The following is an 11,118-nucleotide window of genomic DNA, read 5'->3' as shown; positions in this document are numbered from 1 at the left end:
TATTAATGGAGAGGGGGCTTCATCCAACATTGTGCTTAGGAAGGCCTACTTAGACTGCTCTTAAGTTCATGTAAATTTGGCTCCACCCATGACTACATCAACACTCTGTTGTGTGGCCACACCCATTTTCCATCTAGAGTGCCCGAATGTGCCCCCGATCTCTTAGGATCCTGTCAACTCCCCTGTCATTGGGCATAAACTTGTCTGCAGTATAGCTGTATGGGGTGAGATTTGTGCAGGTGCCAGCACTGCAGACCCCACCAGTAATAGCTTTGCAGTTAACTTTGAAACAATCAATTGGTTATTTTTTTTGGGGGGGGGGGGGGGCAGAGAGTGGCGCTATACTGTCTGGTAGCAATCTTTCACAAAATAAATACATTTCTGTTCACAAGCTGAGCACCTGAAAAAGTCGCAGGCCTGACACAGAACAGAGTGACTGCAAAAGACATGTATCCCAACAGGTATTTTTTTTTGTTTTTGTTTTAGAAAATATTTACATACTTGAGCTAAAGCTCACATTTTCTGTAAATAATCAGCACTGGGTGTGAAATTCCATAGGTACGCCACTGCTGATACCTAACCCCAAACCCCCCCTTCCGAATGCCTATCCCTAAATCCCCCCTTCCTGACACCTAACCTTAAAACCCCCTTCCTGACAGCGAACCTTAAAATTCCCCTTCCTGATGCCTATGCGCCCCCCCCCCCCACCACCACCACCACCACCACCACACACACACACATCCCTACCCCTGCCGCAGATCGCGTAAATACAAAAAAAGATGAATTTCTTTCAAAAACAATGCATTTCAACATTTGAAAATGATACATTTCAAAGGGCTAATTTTCAAATATGAAAAATTTTGGTTGGACAGACCCGGCACCTGCTATTTCTGCTTTTGCCGCCCAATAGGCCATATTTGCATTAGCCCCAATGGCGGTGCCCAAATTGTCCATTATCTGCTAGCGATAATGCTTCCCTCTGACCTTCCTTCTCCAGTATTATTTATAACTGGAGAAGTTGTACTATATTTTATTACATATAGTTTATCTTCAGTCTACAGCTACTACTGTATAACTCTTTTAGAAAACTTGCTTAAAACCATGGCAACAGTATACAGTTTTTTCTTGTTTCTATATTTGTTTCATGATTCATAAATCTGCACAAAGCAGAAAAAAATTGGAAACTTCTGGGTAAATGCAGGTATTTACTGTGTAATGAGTGTGTTAAAATAATAGTGGCTTTTTAGGGAAATTGAAGATGCACTTAGATCAGGGGTCTAGTCCTGGAAAAAGAGGTGAGTGGACTCACCCTAAAAACCCCTGTACCGCACGTAGCGGGGCGCGCCAAAAATGGGCGTGGTCAAGCATAACGTGGTCGTGGTCATGGGTGGGGCCAAATATACATGACCTTAGCAGTGATGTAAAAGTTCTGCCGGGGAAGTTTGAGCTCTGCCGTAGTGTATCCCCCCAAAATAGATGTAATCTGACAGCATTTCACCAAAAAGACACATAATCTAGTACAGTGGTCCCCAACCTTTTCCGGCCCGGGGACCACTTTCTGACCAAAGTTTTCTCCGGGGAACGGCGAGGGGGGGGGGGGGGGGGGGGTTGGGGGCTGGGGGAGGGTGGGCAGTTTGCGTGACCTAGTGGACAGTGTCATGCGCAGCGGGTTATGGGGGGAAGGGGGGCTGGGGTGCAGCTGCATAGCTAGCATAGTTGCCCCAGTATAGGGAGTTTAGTTGCCCCAGTATGGCTAGTATAGTTGCCCCAGTATGGCTAGTATAGTTTCCCCAGTATAGCTAGTATAGTGCCCCAGTATAGCTAGCATAGTGCCCCAGTATAGCTAGTATAGTGCACCAGTATAGCTAGTATAATGACCAGTATAGCTAGTATAGTCCCAGTATGGATAGGTAGTGCCCCAGTATAGTGCCTAGTATGGGTAGGTAGTGCCCCAGTATAGCCAGTAAAGTGCCCAGTATAGGTAGGTAGTGCCCAGTATAGCTAGTATAGTGCCCAGTATAGCTAGCATAGTGCCCAGTATAGGTAGGTAGTGCCCAGTATAGCTAGTATAGTGCCCAGTATAGGTAGGTAGTGCCCCAGTATAGTGCCCAGTATAGCTAGTATAGTGCCCAGTATAGGTAGGTAGTGCCCCAGTATAGTGCCCAGTATAGCTTCCTAGTATGGGTAGCCGCTCCTGTTAACTTATCATGAGCGGGTGGCCGCTTGTCCGATTAGATTCCCCCGTAGCTGCTCTCCTCAGTGGCATCTACTATTACAGCAGCGCGCTCGGCGGCTGCTGTGATGAGCAGGAAGCGGTACAGCGGCTTCCTGTAGCGGCGATATGCATCGCCGTTACCATGGGAACCGCTGTACCGCTTCCTGCTCATCACAGCAGCCGCCGAGCGCGCTGCTGTAATAGGAGATGCCACTGAGGAGAGCGGCTACGGGGGAATCTAATCGGACAAGCGGCCGCCCGCTCATGATAAGGTAACAGGAGTGGCGGCCGCAGGGAGGGGAGGAGCGAGAGGCCAGACCTGCCGCGGCCCGGAGGTTGGGGACCCCTGCCGTACGGCACACCAGGCAACATCTCGCGGCACACTAGTGTGTCGCGGAACAGCGGTTGAAAAACACTGATCTAGTAGAACTTCCTCCAAAATACAGATAATATGGCAGTGGTTCCCCCAAAATAGACAATGTGGCAGCAGTTACCCCAAAATACACATAATTTGGAAGCAGTTCCCCAAAATACGCGAAACCTGGCAGGGGATCACCTAAAATACACGTAACACCCAAAATACATATAATCTGGCAGCAGTGGTCCCCCAAACATACACAATCTGGCAGCAGTTCCCCAAAATACACGTAATCTGGCAGCAGCCGTTCCCCTAACATACACATAATCTGGCAGCTGTTCCCCAAAATACATAACAGCGGTTCCACAAAAATGCAGATAATTTGACAGCAGTTCCACCAAAATAGGTACTCGCAGCATAGGTAGCCAGGCCTATATGTGTCCCCATTATAAGTAGCCATGAGTATAGTAGTCCCCAGTATATGTAGCCAGAGGTATAGTTGCCTAGTATATGTAGGCAGGGGTATATGTGCCCAGTATATGTAGTCAGGGGTATATGTCCCAGTATATGTAGTCAGGCATATATGTCCCAGTATATGTAGCCAGGGGTATATGTGCCCAGTATATGTAGGCAGGGGTATATGTCCCAGTATATGTAGCCAGGGGTATATGTCACAGTATATGTAGCCAGGGGTATATGTGCCCAGTATATGCAGGCAGGGGTATATGTGCCCAGTATATGTAGGCAGGGGTATATGTGCCCAGTATATGTAGTCAGGGGTATATGTGCCCAGTATATGTAGTCAGGGGTATATGTCCCAGTATATGTAGCCAGTAGTATATGTCCCAGTATATGTAGTCAGAGGGGTATATGTGCCCAGTATATGTAGCCAGGGGTATATGTCCCAGTATATGTAGTCAGGGGTATATGTCCCAGTACATGTAGCCAAGGGTATATGTCCCAGTATATGTAGCCAGGGGTATATGTGCCCAGTATATGTAGGCAGGGGGGTATATGTGCCCAGTATATGTAGCCAGGGGTATATGTCCCAGTATATGTAGCCAGGGGTATATGTCACAGTATATGTAGCCAGGGGTATATGTGCCCAGTATATGCAGGCAGGGGTATATGTGCCCAGTATATGTAGGCAGGGGTATATGTGCCCAGTATATGTAGTCAGGGGTATATCTCCCAGTATATGTAGTCAGGGGTATATGTCCCAGTATATGTAGCCAGGGGTATATGTCCCAGTATATGTAATCGGGGGTATATGTGCCCAGTATATGTAGTCAGGGGTATATGTCCCAGTATATGTAGTCAGGGGGGTATATGTGCCCAGTATATGTAGTCAGGCGTATATGTCCCAGTATATGTAGTCAGGGGGGTATATTTGCCCAGTATATGTAGTCAGGGGGGTATATGTGCCCAGTATATGTAGTCAGGGGTATATGTCCCAGTATATGTAGTCAGGGGGGTATATGTGCCCAGTATATGTAGTCAGGGGTATATGTCCCAGTATATGTAGTCAGGGGGGTATATGTGCCCAGTATATGTAGTCAGGGGGGTATATGTGCCCAGTATATGTAGCCAGGGGTATATGTCCCAGTATATGTAGCCAGGGGTATATGTCACAGTATATGTAGCCAGGGGTATATGTGCCCAGTATATGCAGGCAGGGGTATATGTGCCCAGTATATGTAGGCAGGGGTATATGTGCCCAGTATATGTAGTCAGGGGTATATGTGCCCAGTATATGTAGTCAGGGGTATATGTCCCAGTATATGTAGCCAGTAGTATATGTCCCAGTATATGTAGTCAGAGGGGTATATGTGCCCAGTATATGTAGTCAGGGGTATATGTCCCAGTATATGTAGCCAGGGGTATATGTGCCCAGTATATGTAGGCAGGGGTATATGTGCCCAGTATATGTAGGCAGGGGTATATGTGCCCAGTATATGTAGTCAGGGGTATATCTCCCAGTATATGTAGTCAGGGGTATATGTCCCAGTATATGTAGCCAGGGGTATATGTCCCAGTATATGTAATCGGGGGTATATGTGCCCAGTATATGTAGTCAGGGGTATATGTCCCAGTATATGTAGTCAGGGGGGTATATGTGCCCAGTATATGTAGTCAGGCGTATATGTCCCAGTATATGTAGTCAGGGGGGTATATGTGCCCAGTATATGTAGTCAGGGGGGTATATGTGCCCAGTATATGTAGTCAGGGGTATATGTCCCAGTATATGTAGTCAGGGGGGTATATGTGCCCAGTATATGTAGTCAGGCGTATATGTCCCAGTATATGTAGTCAGGGGGGTATATGTGCCCAGTATATGTAGTCAGGGGGGTATATGTGCCCAGTATATGTAGTCCGGGGTATATGTCCCAGTATATGTAGCCAGGGGTATATGTCCCAGTATATGTAGCCAGGGGTATATGTCCCAGTATATGTAGTCAGGGGTATATGTCCCAGTATATGTAGCCAGGGGTATATGTCCCAGTATATGTAGCCAGGGGTATATGTGCCCAGTTACCTGCCACTGCTAGGATTCCTGGTAAGCCTGGCTGCAACTGCAGGCCACGGAGCTCGCGTCCTCCTGCGCCGCTATGCGCATGCGTATGACGTCAATCGTGACGTCATGCGCTAAGCGCATCCAGCAGAACCAGCAAATGGAATGTGTGGTGCGCCGGCAGCTCTGCGCTCCAGATACAGGAAGCCTCAGGGCTTGGTGAGCGAGCGGCCAGCGGCCGGTAAATGTTTTAAATCTAGTGGCGGCAGTGCGGGGCTGGGGCGAGTGCTAGGGTGGACGCCGTCCATGCTCAGGAAAAAGTAAGTGGACGTTGTCCACCCACGTTCACGCAGGGCTCGACCCCTGACTTAGATGTACCTGAGATAAAGAATAAAGAAAAAATAATTCCTACCTGGAGCTTCCTCCAGCCCCCTTCAGGCTAATCGGTTCCTCGCAGTCCTCCTCCACCATCAGGATCTTCCACTATGGATCCCGGTAATTCAGCTAGTCAGTGCAGGCGTAGTCCAGCTGCAAGCGTTCCCTCGTCATGCATGTGCCTGACTGCCTGAAGTACCGACACTCATAGCAGAAGATCCAAGCAGCAGGGGAGGATGACGAGGGACCGATTAGCCTGAAGGGGGCTGGAGGAAGGTATGTATAATTTTTTCTTTATCCTTTATCTTTTAAAGAGAGCCCAAGGTAGGCTCATATAATTAAAACAAACCAAAGCTGCCTGATCTGGGGCCTGGGCGGATCAGGTAGCCGCCATCCACGCCGCTCTCCGCCACTCCATTCGCCTGCACTGCCCCACTTCCACTTTGTGACCTCTGGGGCACGACCCTGGACGGAGAGAGCTCTCTCACCCAGCGTGCATGGAGGCAGGGGAGCAGCAGAGGGCACGGCCAGGGGTAGAGAGCTGCCCAATGGAAAGCCTTCAGAGTATCCCTCTCTTCCCATTGCCCTCAGAGACTAATTTCGGGGGGGGGGGGGGGGGGTGAGAGGCTATAGCGCTGCGGTGGGGGGCCATAGCGATCTGCCCCCCCTCCACCTCCTCGGGTTCACTTTAAGTAGACTATAAAGCTAAAATTAGACATTACATCGATCCCCTTCTGGTAAAAGGGGACATGTCCCTGACGTGTCCCCCCAAGCCCCTAAAGCCAGCGCTTCTGGCGCATAGCAGCTCCTCCTTGCAGCCGAGAGCCATGACGTTCTCTATATTGAAGATACAGAAGCTGTATTGAAGATAGCAAGCCCCGTAAGTCGGTGCTGCAAGGGGGTACCAACTTAAGAGGCTCGGGGGGACAGTTGAGAGGTAAAGACCCGGGAATTCGTTGTGCGTTTTTACTAGAAGGGAATCAATGTAATGTCTAATTTTGGCTCTATAGTCTCTTTAAATTTCGTTATCCTGAGGGTAACTGACAATATCAGTGAAAGTCAGTGAGAGAAATTATTAGACAATGGTTTCTATCTGCACGCACTCTCTGCATGCTCATATACCGCTCCCCCATGAAAAACAAAGAATGTGATGAAAGACATGACACTGACCCAAAGACATGACTTTGTACTCAGCACAGTCTGGATTCTTTTATGAATACAAAAATGTGCTTTTATTGCAGTGTTTGAATACTTAAAATACAGAAATGTTTGCTCAACTTTCTTAGTTGAGTCTAACACTAGCCATACACACATATTTTTGCACAACAGTCCCATACAGGGCCGGATTTACCATAAGCCACTGTATGCACGTACCTACAGGTGCCTGATGATGGAAAGGCGGCTCACTCCCCTCTTTGAGTGTCTCCCTCCCTTCTTCCCTATGCAGAGTCCTGGTGAGAGCATAAATGAGGGGTTACACAACCTGGTCTTGGCATTTCACTGACGAGATCTCTCTTCAGTCAGGGGTACCTCTAGCTACTTAATTTTGAAGTTCCTCTTGCTACCTAAAACTTGGGAGCACCTTTAGCTACTTAATGTTGAGGATATTTCTGGATACCTAATACTAAGGGGCACCTGTAGCCACCTATGATTGGCAAGGGAAGTAAGGGAGAAGTGACAGCTCCGACAGCCAACACTTTTGCAGTGCAGGGTTTGTAGGTTCATGGAGTGCAAAATCTAAGGTGCCAGGGCATCTGTGCCTATAGGCTTCTGTGAGGTAAATCCAGGCCTGGTCCCATACAATCGTTTTTGTTTTTTTCAATTATATCCATTGATCGCATAACAATTTTTTTCCCTGTTGGAATCTATTGAATATCGATTGAACCAAAACCACGCACTGTTCGATGCAGTATAACCCTATGGGCTGCAGATCGACCAATACTCCTACCCCACCTTCCGCTCCTACGCCACCCTTGATCGATCAAAATTTTCCATTTGGTCTAATCAATGCATTTGATTGATTTTAGGGCAAAATCAACTGGAAATCGATCTGTTTGTGTGGCATCCATGTAGTATTACAGTACATATGTATCACCTGATCGCTGCAATGTTTGTTTGTTTTCTTAAGCTGCTTATGTTGGTTTATTTCTAGCATATTTCTAATTTTCTGACCAGATATAAAGAAAGGCATTTGTCATCACACTTGTAGAAATAAAATACGCTCCGTGCGTTTATCCACTCCAGTTCCTATTAATCCAGGAAATGCCTGATCCCTGCTGCAAGAGTTCCTTCATTATAATACGTGACTAAAACGGAGCACGGGCATTGGCAGCTGCTTCTTACGTCTTTAAAAATGTGATGTTTCTACTTCAATTGTACCAGCGGGCTGGCTGCTGCGGAAACATTGTGGTGCTGAAGGAAAGCTCCAGCTTGTGAGCGCGTCTACTTCTAGCTCTCATCACTGGAGCCTCTAGCTGTGAGCTGTACGCTGGAGCAGGCAGAGCCGTGCTCTCTATATAGCTGGAGGAGCCATAGCAGGCGACTGTGGAGGTTATTGCGAGCATTCTTTGCAGGAGAATACTCGGTGCTTTGCCTCATATAAGCCAGCTACATTTGTTGTGGTATCGCTGTTCGGGAGGCATTTTGGGACAGCAACTGGAGTCTTGGCGAGTGATACATTTCCAGCTGTGTCGCTACAATTTTTTTTTTATTTGTAAGCAAAGTCAAGAAGCCTCATAAAAAGTGCAAGGGAAGACCAGGAACTTTGTTTTTTTCAAAAAACCTTTTTTTATTTGCTAACTTTATCACTGCTACCTGGACTAGACGCCCAGCAGTTAATGGACAGCATGGACATGTTTAATTTCTCGGATGTATACTTTAATGACTCCTGCATGGTGCTGGGGTCCTGTGGCAACATCTCGGAAGAACTCATTGACACACCAAAGCCACCAAAGTTGGTGGATGCCTGGCTTGTGCCACTTTTCTTTGCCTTACTGATGCTCATTGGTCTTGCTGGCAATACTCTGGTCATTTACGTTATCTCCAAACACAAGCAGATGAGGACAGTCACTAATTTTTATATAGGTAAGAACTGGTTAAAGGGTAATGGGCTAATAGAGGCAGCACACATGTATAAGCATTCTTCTGTGTTCACTTGTCCTCCACATAGAATATGTATGTTCGACCAAAGCATTCTTGATGTAACTGCCTTGGCCAGGTTCATAGTGGGTGCGTTGTCTGTAACAGCAGGAATGCAATGGATCAGGAAAGTGGTGCTGCACGTTGTGTCACATACAGTCAATGAAAAGTATGCTTCACTGTTATGTTAAGGCGCATTGGTGGTACACTGCAGTGCGGCAAGCCTTGTTACAAAGCAGCTGTTATGCTGCACAGCATGCACAACTGTGAACCTAGACTTAGGACAGGTTCACACTGGATGAGTCAAAAACTGATCCATGTAAAAACTGGTCTGAAAGGTCAGCTTTTTATTGGGCATCAGTTTTTGATACTTGACCCTCCATTCCGTAAGTTCGCCGTGAATGCGACGGGTTTGTTGATCTGCAAAAATTGCTCCTTCTCCAAATTTGCGGTCCATTTGGCGAAACAGGCAAATGTGAATGGATCGAACTGATTAACATAGGATCCATTCACATCCCTTAGGTCTGCTAAACAGACCATTTTTTATGCCAATGTGAATTGGGTCTTTGTCTACTTGTATATGTGCAACTTGGGTGGAAAAAAATTAGGAACAAGGCAACTCATTTATTTAACAGAGAAAATGCCTGAGGGCCCTTTCACACTGGTGCCGCGGTGTGGCATTTTGCTGCAGACTAACGCTAGGGCAGTCTATGGGGTAGTTCACATTGCATGCAGTGCGCTGCGCCGGAAGTACCTTATCTAACTCGAGCGCATACCTACGTTACTGTGCGACTCTAGCAGCAGACAGGAAGTCATGCAAGTCTATGACTGCCGCAGGTTTCATGTGTCAAGCATGCGCGGAAGCGTATTTTGTCAATACACTTCAGAGCAGTGCCAGTAATCCCTGAAGGCCTGTTTTTGGCGGTCCAGTCCTCAGATCGCATCACACCGCTACCGCCAATATGCAGTGTGAAACCAGCCTCAAGGATAAGTGGATGCAGGCATTTGTAATTCCTGTGGTTCTGGCGGTTTATTGAAGGTCATGTGAAAGCTAGTGAAAGAATTCTATTTTTCTTTTAATAAGAAACTTAAAAAAAGGGTACAGTATATGCATTTTCAATAACCCTTTTTCCTATTTTTCTATACTAAAGCTGCAGTTTAAGGCTCTAATAGGTGGCAGTAAGCACACATGAGTTTATTTGCTTTAGGAAAATATAAAGTTCATGCAGATAAAATGTGCTTACAGCTATGGTAGTATAGCAGCGGCATACTAGAAGTGAACTGAAGAGTAGCGCAGTGCCAACATCTAATCACAGGCGCTCAGAGGGCTTGATTCACTAAACTGTGATAACTCATATCACGGCTGTTTTCGTACGCATTTTTGTGTTTGCATGTGATCGGGAATTATCGCACGCAATTGTGAATTTTTGCGCGCAATCAGGAATTTTCGTGCGCAATTGCAAATTTCCGATTGAAAAATTCACGACTGCGCACAAACGCAAAAAATGCGCATGAAAACGGCCGTGATATCAGTTATCACGGTTTAGTGAATCAAGCCCAGATAACGGCGAACAAGGTTACACAAATCCTTTCCTAATCATTCTAGGCTGATTCACATTTTATGTTAATTGTATGCAAATATATGCAGCCCGACCAATCAATTGCATTCGCTGATTAATTTGATTGGTCCAGTTTCAAGCTGAATACACTCTGATGAAATTAATTTGCATGAGCTCTCTCCATCTCTACACACAAGTTCTTATTTTTCTGCAATATAATTGGCAGTTTGAAGCCGGCACCATTTCACTTTCACCTCATAGTACTGCTCCTTTATAAATCTCCCACAATGCACACTTTTTAAGCTAGGGACACAGGGGCTAATCAAGGCCATGCAGAGGATCCTCAAGGGTGCCCAAATATTCAAAAAAGGGGCCCCAACAAATCACTTGTGTATAAATTGTATATGTAATACCTCGTCTCCAGAAAGCAGTATTAGGCAGTCTTTGCCCCCCCCCCCCCCGTTCTTTTATGGCAGTATCAGACACACTCCTTCCAACCAGGTCGTTTGGCTCCACCACCCTCAAATCAGCAGTGATTGGTGCCCTCTATTAGAATGGGCACAGTGGAGCCTGATTTCGCCATGGGCTCACCTATCATTTCTGGGACCTCTGTACCTCTTGATCAGCACTCATGCTTCTTTTCAGGCAAAGAAGAAGTGGTTGCCAATATGCAATGGTTGCCAAGCATTAATAGGTGCAAAACTGCAGTAAGTGCCAAGGTGCAGTGGGTTCTCAGATGCAGTGGGTGGTAGGATGCAAAGGTCTAGTTTGAGCTAAGTTGCAGTGGGTGCTGAGGTGCCAAAGTACAGTCTGTGTCACGCTGCAGTGGGTACCAAGGTCTAGTTTGTGGTAAGTTGGAGTGGATGCTAAGTTGTATTGGGTGTTAATTTGCAGTGGGTGCTAAGCAAAATTGGGTGCTGAATGAGTAGCAGATGGTGCTAAACAGTAATGGGTCCGATGT

At 46.7% G+C, this 11,118-nt stretch overlaps 1 protein-coding gene across 1 annotated transcript in view; it reads left to right on the top strand.

The window, feature by feature from the left end:
• The first annotated feature begins 399 nt into the window (after positions 1 to 399).
• The window catches only part of KISS1R (KISS1 receptor), a 221,993-nt gene continuing 211,274 nt past the window's right edge, over positions 400 to 11,118 (top strand). The window contains exon 1 of the mRNA XM_068271232.1: positions 400 to 461. The gene's annotated coding sequence lies outside the window, so the exon portion shown is untranslated. The remainder of the gene's footprint in view (positions 462 to 11,118) is intronic.

The sequence above is a fragment of the Hyperolius riggenbachi genome, chromosome 1 (assembly GCF_040937935.1).
Source record: "Hyperolius riggenbachi isolate aHypRig1 chromosome 1, aHypRig1.pri, whole genome shotgun sequence".
NCBI classification, from domain to species: domain Eukaryota; kingdom Metazoa; phylum Chordata; class Amphibia; order Anura; family Hyperoliidae; genus Hyperolius; species Hyperolius riggenbachi.
Note: the sequence above shows the minus strand (reverse complement) of the source record. Positions and strands in the feature narration are given on the sequence as shown.